Genomic DNA, 15,370 nt, shown 5'->3' on the forward strand with positions numbered 1-15,370 from the left:
TCTTATTTTTTTGAGATAGATCTAAAGAAAAGGTACTGAAAAGTGAGATAGTAGAAGATCCCGCCATAGGACGACCAGATAGTTTGACGAAACTAGAGTATTTGCAATTGCAATGTTTCAAGGTCTAAAAAACAATTTTTTGTCCTTAAATCCAGATTTGTTAGTTTGAAAAACAAAGTATGCAGTTTTAATATATTCAGTATGCCATACAAAACGGATTAGGTCATGAGAAAAGTTTTTTTAAATTTGTTTTTTTTTTGTTAAACAGTTTATTGGAATGTAAGATTGTGTAATTTTTCTACAAAACACGAGAAGCCAAAAAAAATAAGTTAAATCAAAAATTTGGCAGATACGTGTCAAGTTATTTTATTTTTGCTCTCTTACATAAATAACAGAAACATTAGGTGTGTTTTTTATTACCACCGGTCTTAACTGGACAAAAAAAACGCATCGGGGCTTTACCTGAAATCTTGGCAGCACTGTATATTGAATGTTCCGAAAACAGCAGACACAACAAAAATTTAGAGTTGTCATATTTTTCGCTTTCGTCATTTTCTTGTATTTTTCATATATGTTTTACAAAGAGATACAAAAATGTATGCTAGCAAAACTATTTTAATACATTTTGTCCTTCCAAACGTGAGTTTTCACGTTTTTAAACAAATTCTAAACAATTTATGAAAAAATTAGTTTGGTAGCACAGATTTAAAACTCTTCAAAAAGCTAAGCCCAGAGAAATCTCCGGGCTAAACAACTAAGCCCAAGGGGCTAAGGTGTTGTTGTATTTAACATGTAAATTGCTTAGCTCAGACTGCGTTTTTTTTGTCAAGTTAAGACCGGTTGTAATAAAAAACACACCTATTATTTCAAATATGTACTAGCAAAACTGAGCAATGCCATTATTTGAGTATTTTATTATTATTTTTTAATATGCTCTGGCAGCTCTCTACCAATTTATACCAAATCATTTATATTCGATCCCACAACCATTGGGGATTCACGTTAATTGAAATAAGCGACATCTGTATATTGAATTTTGAACTATTATCTATAAAATCATTGTATATATATTTCTATATATATATATACAATGATAAAATCATTGTATATATATTTCTATCAATCCATGAAAATACTTTAGCGACATCTTTTGGTAGATCTGCACTTCAATTTTCTGCATAATGTTCAAACATAAAATAAACTAGCGATCCCAGCGGTGGCGACGCAAAATAGAAAATTCTACTTCATAAGAGTACTATAAGAATATTTATACAATGATAAAATGTACGCAGTGACATCTGTGTTTTCATTACCAAACACTACATATCAGCCATAATGTGCTCAGGTTTAAAATAAATAAAATTATTTACGACCATAATATCATACAAAAAGCAATGGAAATGGCAAAAAATAAATAAATTTTACTTTATTAATTCAAATTTTCATTGCATTAATAATTTTTAATTTAAACAAATAACAACACAAACAAAAATAATTTGACTATTTTGAGCAAAAAAAACAAAAATACCTCCACCCGCAACATCCACACACAAAATCACAACCAACTTCACTCAAAATGAGCAAAATAAAAAAAAACTGACATAACCTCACAAAGTGCACACACAACACACACTCTCTCATTAAAATCGAAAAAGAAGGAACATAATTTTTTAAGGTGTCGCGTTTGTGTGGTTTTTTCCGTGTGAAACTTTTTTCGATTCCCCCAACAAAATAATCAAAAACAATTTTCATTGCTCTCTACAAAAATCTACAAATAAACTAAATCTAAATAACAAAAAAAAAGAATAACCACAAAAGAAATATACAAAATAAACTCGCATCGCAAAGTTGAAATTAAAAATAATAAAAAAAAAAATTATACCAATAAAATGCATATCTCAATATAAAACGTCCAAAAAAAACTAATACACACAAACAACAAAACACACACAACACAGAAGAGAAGAAGAATTTTTATTTTATTATTTTTTTTTTATTGTATTGTATACATATACACCTGCGTGCGTGAACGGAACGTGAAATGCAATGCAATGCATGAATATGAACAAAAAAAAAAATAATATAAAATTGTCTAAAACCGTGCTATTAAAATAAAGTTAAAAGTTTTAATACAATTTTTCTTTATTTATTATATTTATCTACTGTTAATTATAACAATTGAAAGTATTGATTGTTGGAGACGAACTTTTGACAAGCAAAAAAGAGGAGGATTTTTGATTTGGTTTTTTGACGACTCTCCCATTCTAACAAATTGAAATGTCTTTTTGCTGAGTGAGAGGAGACACGGGAGACTCCTTGCTTGCTGGTGCTTCAGCCGCTCGCTGCTGGCTGCTACCTTTACCTTTACTCTCGCTCGTCCGTCATCATCGCAAACCACAAAATATTAATTCATTCAAACTTTATTTGTTACTGATATCGCCGCTGTCACTCGGCCCTCGGCCCAATCATCAACAAAATAATGCACATTTAAAAGCAAATGATCATTGAATGGAATCGTTTGTTCGATTTCCATGTTGTTGTTTATTTGAAGATGATCTTAAACAGCATCAATTTATCGTCGTCATGCAATTTTGTTGATCATATAAATAATCTCGGTATCCAACTTGACCGAGAGAAGGGAAGAGAATGAGAATGAATCAAAATGAATAATAATTTATTAATGCTTGCAATCAGCTACTACAACCCGTCCACTGCATTTTATAATTTCGATTTCGATTTAATTTCCAATAACCACGAAGTAAAATCACCGAAAAAGCAGCAAGAAATCGAAAGAAATGTTAAAAAGAAATAATCAAAGGTGAGTAACGAAAATATGACTTATCCAAGATGTTTCCACTGTTTTTCCACACCTTTCTAAATCTTGCCAATTTACCATATAAATAATTTCATGTCCTTGTAGATTGTGGCCTTTATGATAACGATGGTTCTCATTGGTCTTTTTAGTCTGGGTCTGGTTTTTGGTCTTAAACCAAACTTGTCATTTTCATAAAATGCACTTTTTTTTATTCATATTGAAATCGACATCAACTTTTTGTGGTCGGTGTCGATGTCGGTTTCCCTGTGATGATGATGAGGATGACACACACCTCAAAGAATAAAAAAAAAAAAATATAAAGTTTGCATTGCGCTCGTGCATTCCTTTCGGGTTGTACAGAGAGTTTCGTGTTTTACTTTCATTTATAATTTTTTTTTATATTCATTACTGGTTTTTAGGAGACTGGGAGTTGCCGACAGTCGAAGACGATAAGTGGATTTTCTTGTAGGAGATGTATGAATTCACATTTATTCAAAAAAAGAAAATATTAACAAAATTTATTTGAATATTGTGACTTTAATCCATTCAACCATGTAATTTTAATCACTTGTTAATAAATAATAATAATCCATTCAAATTAAGTTGAGCTTCGTTACTTCGCTATATAAAAGATTTTGAAGTTCTTTTTTTTCAAGGTTATTTAGACTATATCTTGGAAAACAAATGCCATTAAAATAGTTTCTGATTATTTGTTGTAGGTACCTCCCTAAATACATATATTTCAGGAATATTTATTTCACTGTTTTATTTATTTAAATTTTAATAGGTAGGTAGGTAGGTATATTGCGCAGTAATAAACAAAAAAAAAACATTGTTGAGAGCTATAAATAAAAAATACAAATGTTTATTTGAATCTTAGAAAATCGTCATCATCTATTGTTGATATGAATGCGAATGTCACGAAAACACTCTATTTTGAGGGCGATTCCATCGTTTTGCATGCACGTTCAGGAAACGTTTGGGACTAAATGTTCAGTAAACGTCATTTTCTGAATGGAAAGTTAGGTAAACAATTAAATCGAGTTAGGAAGATTTTTTTTGCCTAACTTTCTAGTCAACTTTTTTGACAGCAGACCGATCAGAGACGCGAAACTTGACTAAATATTTAGTCCCTAACGTTTCTAAACCTGGGGGTCAATTCCCGATCTGTGAAACTGTGAAGTGATACGACTTCTAGGGATACGAAAACTTTTATTTATATAAACTATTTAGGAAATTTGAATCAGAATTGACTTAAATAGCTTTAAAGATTCTCAAACTGTTTTACAGTTTACATTATCATCGATTTGATTATCGTTTTCAAAATTACGGAATGACCCCCCAGGTTTTCATAATAAATTCGAATCTAGATTTATGAACAAATTAAAACAAACTTCAAAAATGTGATAAAAAAATTAAAACAAACTTCAAAAATTTTTCATATGAAAACTGAAATGATAAATTTTGTATCACTTCACAGTTTCATAGATCGGGAATTGACCCCCTGCCCATTGATTTTTGTTTGTAACTTTTTATAACTAAACAAAACATTTTTCATCTAGTATTTTGTCTTTTGACAACTTTATGGTTTTGATCATGATTAGGTTAGATTGTGATAACATTATATTGCAAGGAATTGCGTCACTATTTAACTATTGGGAACTTTTAATAAAGCGGTGAAGATTGAAGATGTCAGTGTTGATTAGTTGAAATGTTAAAGTATTTTTCCAAGTATAGTTTACTTTTGCTGGAAAGAGTACGATATGTGAAAGTGTTGGACTGTTTCTTTTTTCATCAATATAACTTATGCAAAAGTCGTTTGAGACTACGCCTAGTCTTTCGGCGTGTCTGCCTATGAGACAGTGTCCATTTGGCACCTATTATGGAGCTATAGGGTAGGCACTTTATTAAGCTGATGGGTACAAGAAGCATATTGGTCCATTGTGATCCCCTTATCTAAGAATGTCGCATAGATGTTCTTAAACTATTGGTTTAAATAGACTGGTTCATTTACACACCATCCTGTACTTTAATGAATTTCCTCATGTTTTCCTGTTTCCAAAGCGAAACATATACCGAGTTTCCTTTTCATTTGTTTTAAGATATACACTGTTAGAGATAACACTGTCGTTCTGGTCCTCCATGAGTTATTTTATGATTTTCTTTTGGGCAAGTCAATCGGGATATCTGACCTCATAACTAATTGGATGCTGCTACTCCTATTATTTGATGCTGACCCTTCTATATTGCTATGCCCAGGGAACCTACCAAAGTTTTACTTGGTTTCTGCATTTTAAAACCTTATAGTCTCACTGGCTAAGGCTTTGATAGAAGCCTGGCTGTTCACGAAAAATGTAATCTCAGCGAAGTTTAGTTTTTGCTGGTGTACCAGCCGCTTTTTCAATAGCATAAATCTCAGCCTGAAAGACACTAAAGTCGGCTGGGAGTTTGTTCCAGTTTCCGTTTTTGATCATAAGCGTACAAGGGGATATCCTGTTGACTGATAAGCGAGTTCGGATCCTATCCCTGTCTTTCGGGTATTAAAATAGAAAAGTTTTTATTGAAATCTAATAAGAGTGAGATGTAGTCAGTAGTCGATTACAGCTCGGAAAATATATTGTATGTTTGTATCAAAGACCTATGGCCATAGGTAATGTGCTTCGAGAAGCCCACTTATTTTAACCGAAGGGCACTTCTAAGTGCCGTGCATCTAATGAACACGTACAAGACCGCAATATCTTAAATATCTTTCTTTTCCAACTCATATTTTTACGAATCAATAGACATTTGGTTCTGATGAATTCATTGCCCACCTCCAGTTTTCAAGATATCAAAATAAGAACTCAAATGAGGAGTCGCAAAGTATCAATAACCCAACTTCGAAATCACAAGAGCGTCGTTTGTAGATATTTCCAATATATTGCGACACTGTAAGGTTGCTTTTAAACGAGTAGCTAAGTATGCTGTAGATGCATAGGGATATTAGATCTAGAAGTGTGTTGAGGGCGTCCGAAGGGCATTTTAATAAGTTTGTTTAAGTTTATCGCTTTGTCCAGTGCGGTCCACGATACTATCACCCCTTATGCAAGTACCCGTCTTATAAACGACATGTACAGTATTAGAGAAAAACCCATTTGTCACCAATGACTTTTTTGCATGAGCTGAGTGCCCTTTATTTCGTCACTTCACAGATCATGAGTCTTAGATATTCAGCTTGTTTGGATAGATTAAATCTTTTATCTTTAATTGTGGGGGGTTTGAAGTTCGGAATTTTGTATTTCTCCGTGTACATCCAATCCACATCAGCAGTTATTCGTCTGTTTGTATTTGCCTGAAACTCCAATTGCCACAACATCCGCGTAGGCTATAACCTTAAAACCTTCTCCCTCTAGGTCTAGTAGCAATTTATTGAATACCAAGCTCCATAAGAGAAGTGACGAGACTCCCGAGGGGTCACGTGTTTTGAAGTTTCCCAACTATGAACTGATAAGCATAATAATCATCATGTTCTTAAGCAGGTCCTCTTTTTTTTTTAAGATTGTGTAGAGAATTCATGGTTGCTGAATCCCTGACATTATTAAACGCACTCTATGTCTAAAAATGCGACCAAAGTGTATTCTTTATAGTTCGGGGAATATTCAATGGTGCTATCTAGAGAATGAAGAGCAGTGTCCCCCGATTTTCCCTTTGCGTAGGCATGTTGTGCATCACAGATCAGATAAGGTTCCATTTCGTGTCTTAGATGAACATCTATCATTCTTTCCAAATCTTTAACCAGAAAGCATGATAGACTTATAAGTCTATGTACATGAGAACATTTCCCCACTTTTAGTATAAAAACCACCTTAGCTTCTCTCCAGGCCCGCTCTGGACCAAGTGATTTGTATTGATCGAAGTTGTTTGTTGCCCATAGTAATCTATCCTTAGAGATAATACCCTTGCTTATTTAATAACATTTTCGAGATTGATGGTTCACGTCTCTAATTGAACTTGAGCTACATATTAGCTCAAGTTCAATTTGAGACGTGAATCAATTTTAACTACAAACAATTTAGCAAAAACTCTGTCCACCCCGTAAATGTGATTGAAAATAACCGATCGTATAGTCGGCAACTGTCGATCATAAAATCGCCTATTGTAATAGGGATTTTTCAATTCCCCGATCGTCTATAGGTTTTAGTTCTTCAATCCATAGGCTGAGGATTATAGAATATTACATCTATTTATACTTTTCACTTAGTTAAACCCGCAAAAAAGAACCATGTAAAAAAATGCTTCTGCTTAACATTGATGTTGCCTCCGAACATTATGTACATACATAAGGGCGTTCGTTATTTTTGAATCAAGTTCCTAAGTTTAAAAACTATTTCTGAATAATAAAAAAAATCCCCTAATTTTTTCAGATTTTTATTTTGACGCTAGATGGCGCCCCAAGAGGGTTAAAGTTTTTTCTCATTTGAAATAGGTATATGTTGACTTATTAGGCCATTTTTGTAGATATAGCCTAAATGTAAAAAACTTCAACCCTCTTGGGCCGCCATCTAGCGTCAAAATAAAAATCTGAAAAAATTAGGGGATTTTTTTTTTTATTATTTAGAAACAATTTTTCAACTTAGGAACTTGATTCCCGAAAAAAACCTAAATAACGAACGCCCTAATGTACATACGTTCATTTGGATGATGTTTAATTCTTGTAATAAAATAGAATTAAGCTACAATTTTGATTTTTGGGCATTCCATGAAAAATGGTAACTTTTTATAATAAGGAAAAAGAGTAATAGATGGGATTTATTGCAATGAAAAACTTTTTAGAGGCAAATAACTCTTTGTCAAGAGTTAACAAGTGTTTGCGAACTTAACTCCTAAATCGATATTCACCCAGCCAAACTTTTCATCTAGTTTTAAGTAAATATAAACGCTTAAACGTGGTTGACTTAATGTCGTTTACGTTACGCAACATATGTATCTAATTTATGGTAACTATATTTGTTAAACTGAGACTTCTAGACACTTCATTACATAGAAGGGATAATCTTAAATTATTTCTAAGTGTTCAAATCGATCTAAAAACTTTTACGGTACTTAAAATCTATTTCATACATAAAAAAACATGCCAAAATTTCATATACGTTCCAATGGAAAGCTCCTTTTGAGATTTGTTATTGATGTATCTTTCTCTTCGAATCACCGCTCCGATCCCAGGGTTATCTTGCATCGCCCCCTACTGCTTTTATGTTTGTCTCGTAATTTCATCTATGTTACAAATACAATATTTTATGTTTACAAAATGTAAACAAAATGTATTAATATAATATAATATGATCTAAAAAAAAAAAAAAAACAATCACAAATATGTATGCGACTTAAAATTTTTCAAGCATTCCTCAAATACTTTCAACGTTCGTCTGAATGATTAAAAATATTGTTCAAAAATGTTCTTTCATTTTTCTTAGGTCTGCAATAATTTACATTTATAACAATTTATTTCCGACATCTCATTTACCACTTAACTAAAAAAAATCCTTTTATCTTTCAGATTTTTAAAAGATTGCATTGACGAGATTGTTATTAACCAAACGAAGAGCACATCGTGACAACGAATCTACCTAATAAACAAACTTGCTTAAAAAAACGCAAAACAACAAAAAAAAATGTTCTCTCTACCCCGGAGCAAGAAATATTTCTTTCAATAACTCATCGAAAAAACGCGTAAAACACATAAAAAAGGCAAAGAATAATAAAAAAAAACGAAAAAGTGAAATTAAAAAAAAATATATAACTAATGTCACACATTAAAATATATTAACAAAAAAAAAAAAAAAACATACACACAATTTCATACAGCAAAAATAGTAAAAATAAATTAAAAAAAAAGAATGTGTTCTTGTTAATCTTATCTAAATCTATTAATATAGAAAAAAATATAAAAAAAGCAAAATAGATCATTAGTATGTCAACGAATATTATTTTTTTAAATTCCAATTTTTAATCATTAAATCAAAAGTTAAATGTGAATAAGTTTTAAGTGAAATTTTCTGATGCTTTATTAGTTATTTTTAAATTTAAATATCGTTAAATTTGTTTGTTAGAATATGCACTTATATAAAATCTAGAGGAACTCTGATTCGCTTCTTTAAATAATAATCAAAAAAACGTAGGAGTAGTTCAAGTAGAAAAAAAAGGAGCAATCGAAGTTAATTTGTTGATCCCGTTGTTTTTGTTGTTAAAAAATTTCAAATTTCGGTCCATAATTAATTAATAATTTGTTTATTTTCTCACGGTGAGTACAATATTATATTATACTTTTTTATAAAAAAAATTAAATACAAACAAATTATTTAAAAAAATATAATGATTTTTATACGTTTATACAGAAAATCTAATGTAATTAATTTAATTATTATTAATATATACATAATTATCATAATTATCAGAATATGAGGTTGGGGGAAGAAGTAAAGTATTGAATTCACACGTTTCTTTTATTGTTTACGTTTAGGTAGGATCTAAATATTAGTGAGACAATGGTCTCACTGCTCACTTTTCAATATTTTCGAAATTACTCAAAATCTAAACCGAATTCGAAAAATTGTAGTCATAATACATTTTGTAGGAAATGAAATTTTTCATTAAGTAATATAATTGTAATCTAAATCGTCACTACCTTATTTTGAACAAAGATAATAATCATAAAAAGTTTTTTTTTTTTAATTTAAAAAATTAAGTTAAAAACTATAATTTGAGGGATAAGAACATTTATGATCCAAATATCACCCTGTTTTTTTTTTTGTTGATACTTTTTGATTCTAATGTATTACAATTTGTATATGACAATTTTATGATTCATATTCGAAGTCGTGATGTTGATCAAATAAACATTACATTACAATGAATACAATTATAGATAATCTATAAACAGTACCTAAGTCCCTCGATTTAGTTCGGTCTAAAGCCTGAACTACATAGAAACACAAAGTGAAAAAAGTATAAAAAAGTTTCTAATTTTTCAATTTTTAAATGTCACATCAATAAAATTGTTTTTGTTATTTTGTACTTTTATTTACTTTTTATACTTTTTTTTGACTTTGTAGGTCTGTTTAATGAATTTGATCCGCACAGAAAAGAACAGAAAAGATCCGAAAAGCACAAGTTTTTGTGTTTCATGAAAAAAAACTTGCCCCAGCTTATTCTTTAATCTGTCATTTTATGTTTCATGAATTTGTTCAGCACAGAAAAGTTCAAGTTTTTCTGCTCCTACTTTTGAAGTAGAACAAGTGAGTGAAAAGTGTCAATTGTCAGCTGTTTGTTTGATTGGGCAGGTTCAGAAACGTTAGGCACTAAATATTTAGGTAATTTCTCGGTCTCTGATTGGTCAGCTGTCAAAAAAATCTTTCCAATTTAGGTAATTTTATTGGAAAGCTAACTGGAAAGTTAGGCAAGAAAATTTTCCCTAAAAATTTAGGAAAGTTTTTTTTGTCAACATGACAGCGGATTGTTTTGAATTAAAGAATTAATTTAACAAAATTAAATTTATTTGTGTGAAAAACGAGTAAAAAGTGCATTATCGGTTATAATTAATATTATTTATTCATTAAAGTTAAGTGAAATTTGTTGTCTTCCCCATGCGATCGGTAAAATACTTATGTAAGTAAATTTTGAAATTTGACAATAGCATCATATCCAAACTAATTTAGTCAATTTCCTCAAATTGCCGTTCAGAACATGACGTTTCCTAAATATCTAGTCCCTAATATTTCCTGAACGTGCCCATTGTGAAAAAATATGAGAAAATAAGATTTTTAAAAAGTGAATTTCTTAAGAGTTTTTGATTAATAACAAAAAAATACGGGATTATTTATAGTGCTAGTAAATCATTTATTTTATTAATAAAAAATTATTTCAAGAAATGATTTTGCAATTGATATAGACAACTGTCAATCATGTTTAATACGAAGTTGAACTTTTCTGTTCTTTCTTGTTCTGACAGTATTTACAAACTTGTGCTGCTCTGATCTGTTTGTCCTAGATTTTTTTCATTAAACAAACCTTGTGTTAATGTAGTTCTAGCTTAAATCGAAGGATTATATTATATGGTTTAACCAATGAAACATTAAAATTCTAAATGTTTTAGTTTAGGGAACAACAAAAATGTCTTTATAGAAAAAAATGCCACAAAATTTAATTTCTAGACAAAAGTAGTAATATAAAAAAAAAGCAACTTATTTGAGTGACTGATTAGAGTTTTGAATATTAAAACAAAAATAAAACTTGAGCATAAAATACTCAACAAAAGTGCAGTTAGCTTAAACTTGTGTTACTTAATTAATTTTGTTGATTTTGTATGGTTTTTCAAAGTTACTTAAACGGTCATGGGGGTGTATGTGGAACATTTTTTTACTAGGCAAGAAAAACTTTTTTTTTCCTGAGCAAATAACTGAACCAATTAGCCTTTGTGGACTATTTTAAAGTTTCATACAACAAAAGCATATTCCAACGAAGGCTTAACAATATTACAGTAAAAGGTATAAACGTATAAAGAATATAACATAAATCCAAACATTATTAGAAATAACTGAATATATACATATGAAGTTTTAATGTAAATTTCTCGTCAAAGATGATACCAAGATCCTTAACATCATGAAAGATTTCAATTTTAGGTTGACCCTGCTGATGAATGCCTTTGTAAAATCAGTGTAAACTGCATGATTTTTTTTATTTTCTTTTAAACAGTTTATTCGTAAATTCAACCAAATTTGAGACAGTAGATCTGCCCTTCCAAAACCCGTATTGGGAATTACACACTTGAGACAAGACCATATATAGGTTAGGTAAAAATGGCTGGCAGGAAAACAACTGACACACTTGACCACTTATTGGTCCGTTGTGATACCATGATTTTGAAAGGAACTTCATCATTATCAAACCAGTTGGAGCTTTTAATAAAGGTCGAAGATGTCAGTATTGACATCAATACTGACATTGTTGAAGATGTCAGTATTAGTTCACTAGTATCTAAAAAGAATTGCTCCAAGTGTAATTTACGTCTACTGGAAAGGGCAGGAAATGACCAGAGAATATGTTGGATTATTTCTTCTTCGTCAAAGCAACTTCTACAGAAGTCGTTTGAGACTACGCCTAGTCTTACGGTGTGCCTACCTATGAAGGTGTGTCGTGTTAGGACACCAATTACGGGGCTAATATGCAATCTGCTTAGAGAAAATAGATTTTTTGAACGTTTTGGATCTAGCCTAGGCCAGAATAATACAAAAAATTTTGTTGAATAGTTCTCTTAATGGAACATAAATTATGTCAGCACAACAACGCAAAACTTTGGGAATAAAGCTTAAAATATCAGACTTATAAGTGGGTTGTAATTCCTTAATAAGTTTACCTACATGAGCTAGATCAACTTTTAAGGTTGAATGTTCAATGATGGAGGGGACAGATTAAAGATACTCATAATTTACTTTACCAGTACAGCTAGAATTATACACTTAAGAAGCAAACATATTAGCGATTTTATTAGGTTCACAAGAAAATCTAATCAAAGTGCACTGTTGCAGGAAAACCTACACTTTTGAGTTAATAAAATTCTAACTCAATGATTTTTTGCGTGAGAGGTTACCGATTCATATTAATGTTAAACTTAGTTCTAGACATGGTAATGAATAAAACGATCATCTGCCAGCATGAATACAGAGACAAAGTGCATCAAAAGTACCATTTTTCTGAAAATTATTTTTTATATATTTCTCATAATAATGGATAGTAGATAAAATAATAGCTTTATAATGTACATATTTTGAAAGTAGTGGAAGTAACTCAAAAATATTAGCACTCAAATCTTCAAAACTTAATCCAATAATCTCTTTAAAGAATTTAAAGTGATTTATTTGTTTTAGGTTTAAAGAAAACAAAGAATCAATTAAAAAAAACTTCACAATCAGAGTTTATTAAAAGTGGTACTAATTTATTTTCATCTGTTTCTGACCAAATTAAATTCGTTAAGTTAAAATAACATAGAACACAGATGTTAAGCCTAGTATATACTTGTGAAGCAAGTTGTGAAGTGAATTCATACAATTTTTGTTTGTTTTCAAATTAATTTTTTTGGAAAAATATATAGGGAGAGTAGATTCACGATTGAAAGAGATTCCAGTAAATTTTGCACTTGAACTACTTCACGTCGTGAAGCAAAACTCTCCAATTTTTTTTTTCACCACGATAGTTCACAGGAACGTTCACGGGTGACCAAAAAAAAAATGTATGAATTCACTTCACGACTTGCTTCACCAAGTATGTACTAGGCTTTACAATTTTCACTTTAATTTAAGTTTCATATTTCATTCAGTTCATTTTTGTACATATATACATACATAAGTTCAAAACGATTGTTTTCGGGAATTGATGAACTTTTTTTCAAATTATTTTTCTTGCTTCGTTGGAAAATATCTTATGTGCTAAATTAAAAGATATGATATGAATATGATGTTCCTTTTTTTGAAGAAGAGCTTTTATTGGGTTTAGTCTAGCAAGTAAATTGACACTATCAAGAACCAATGCATTTTGAAGTAAGAGATGATGACGAAAATATTACCCAAAAATTCAGGATCGTCATTTCTTGTAAACACTGCAGAAAAACATATATCACAACTGTGGCATATTTAATTTTTATATGTAATTTATTTATACGTTAATATTCGATTTTATGTTTTATACCTTAAATATGTACATTGTACATACATATGTGTACCTGTACAGATTACATATGTACATTTTAAAAATTCTTACCGTATTGATATGAACAAGACTAAATGTTTTGTGTTTAGCGTATAATCCCAATATAAAATATTCCCTTATCCATCTGAATGAATCACATTGAATGCATTTATATTTCTCTTTGAGATCCAATCAAGCGTTCAAATACAATATGATTTGGAAAATATTATAAAAGAAATAACGGAACTATTTGTATGAAAGTTATGAAACAATTTTTTCTTTGAAAACTTGATATTTTTATATTGAAAGAAAGCCTTTTATGTTCCAATATAAATGCATGGTATGTGATAAACACATTCTTATTGCTGCTATAGAAATATTGCATGATTTGAAAAAGTTTTCGCAATCAAACAAACAAATCACTCGATTTTATGTTTTCATTTGTGTGTGTGAATGCAGCAAACAAAAGAAACATTTCATGTTTTTAAAAAGCCACTTGGTTCATTTCTTTTTCTATTTATGAAGGCACATTTAAGTTTTTGAAAAAGAAAAAGTATCCAAGTTTAAAAGGATTATTTTCTTTCTTTGAGGTGCAAAAACACCAGGTGTAAATGGAATTTCACATAAATGCATGCAAAGTAGATTTAGAAAATGTAATTTATACTTTTTTTGCTCTAATTTTATTTTCATTACTCTGCGTCTCAGTATCCTTTTTTAACTTCAAGAGTGTAAGTGTAAGTGTTACTCAAAAGTAAAATATCATATTCTGAGCTTTTCCTTTATTTAAAGCCAATTGCGTTCCCTGCTTTTTATTATTAAAAATTATAATACAATTATGTATTTGTGAGACCTGAACAACAAAACGCATAAACATCAAAATAAACTGAATTTCCTTGTCCGATGCTGAGTAAATAGTCACACTTATACTTCTTAATAATATATTAATCTAATAGGATATTGATTTTCTTATGTAAGGATCAAATCAAAAGATTCTTAAAACACTGAATAATTAGACTGTTAAGTTTTCAATATTTTCGTATAATTCGAAGCCGAATTCGAGAATTTTATTTAAAATCCGTTTTGTAGGAAATTACATTTTCCATGAAAATTGTGAATTTAAAGTAAATATGTAATTATGAACTGAAAATGAAATTAAATAAAATGCACGGCTGGGTCACACCAACTTGCTCTTAGAATTCAAATAAAAAATTAAATTTCGCTTTCAAAGGAAACAATGAAAAAAAAACAGCTTCTTAAATGAATTGCTCTAATAACAGTATCCAATTTAAAAGCTTTTAGTAAAATCCATTAAGAAACAAAAACAAAAAATAAAAAAAAAAAACAAACTTCAAAATTATTTTTTTATAAACATTTTTTTTTTTTTGAAAATAAAACATTAAATTAAATTGGAATGCCACTTTTTAACTTACACGTGACAAAAAAGGGTACAAAAATACACTCGGGCAGAAACCTATCATGTTGTGTAGAGCCTGTTGCACTGATTAAAAAAATAGTATGTACAAAATTCGTAACACTTCGTAAAATTTTCACAAATTTTGGATTTTACGATAACGTTTTCGCTTTAATTTTTTTCACGTATGAAAAAAATCGTCTAAACGTTAACGTTTGGGCGATAACAGAATAGTTGTCGTATTTTTGAACCAAAATCGTCTAATTCGTTTGTCCACCCAAAATTTTCGTTTGCAAAAATTTTAGAGCAAATTATTTTTTTTTTTATAGGAAGTCTGAAAATGAAAAATCGCATAAAACGCTGAAATGTTGAGATAGACGTATAAAACTGCAATCGTTCCTCGAGTTCTATATGCATACCAA

General features: G+C 30.0%; 1 protein-coding gene across 2 annotated transcripts in view; it reads left to right on the forward strand.

Moving 5' to 3' along the window:
* The first annotated feature begins 1,617 nt into the window (after positions 1-1,617).
* LOC129914080 (axin) overlaps positions 1,618-15,370 on the forward strand; it is a 79,850-nt gene continuing 66,097 nt past the window's right edge. Inside the window, exons 1-2 of one of the 2 annotated variants that reach the window (XM_055993133.1) lie at positions 1,618-2,818; positions 8,352-9,095. The gene's annotated coding sequence lies outside the window, so the exon portion shown is untranslated. Of the gene's footprint in view, positions 2,819-8,351; positions 9,096-15,370 lie in introns of those variants that run through there. The other variant, XM_055993132.1, reaches the window with a different exon arrangement.

This window comes from Episyrphus balteatus, chromosome 3, assembly GCF_945859705.1.
Source record: "Episyrphus balteatus chromosome 3, idEpiBalt1.1, whole genome shotgun sequence".
NCBI classification, from domain to species: Eukaryota; Metazoa; Arthropoda; class Insecta; order Diptera; family Syrphidae; genus Episyrphus; species Episyrphus balteatus.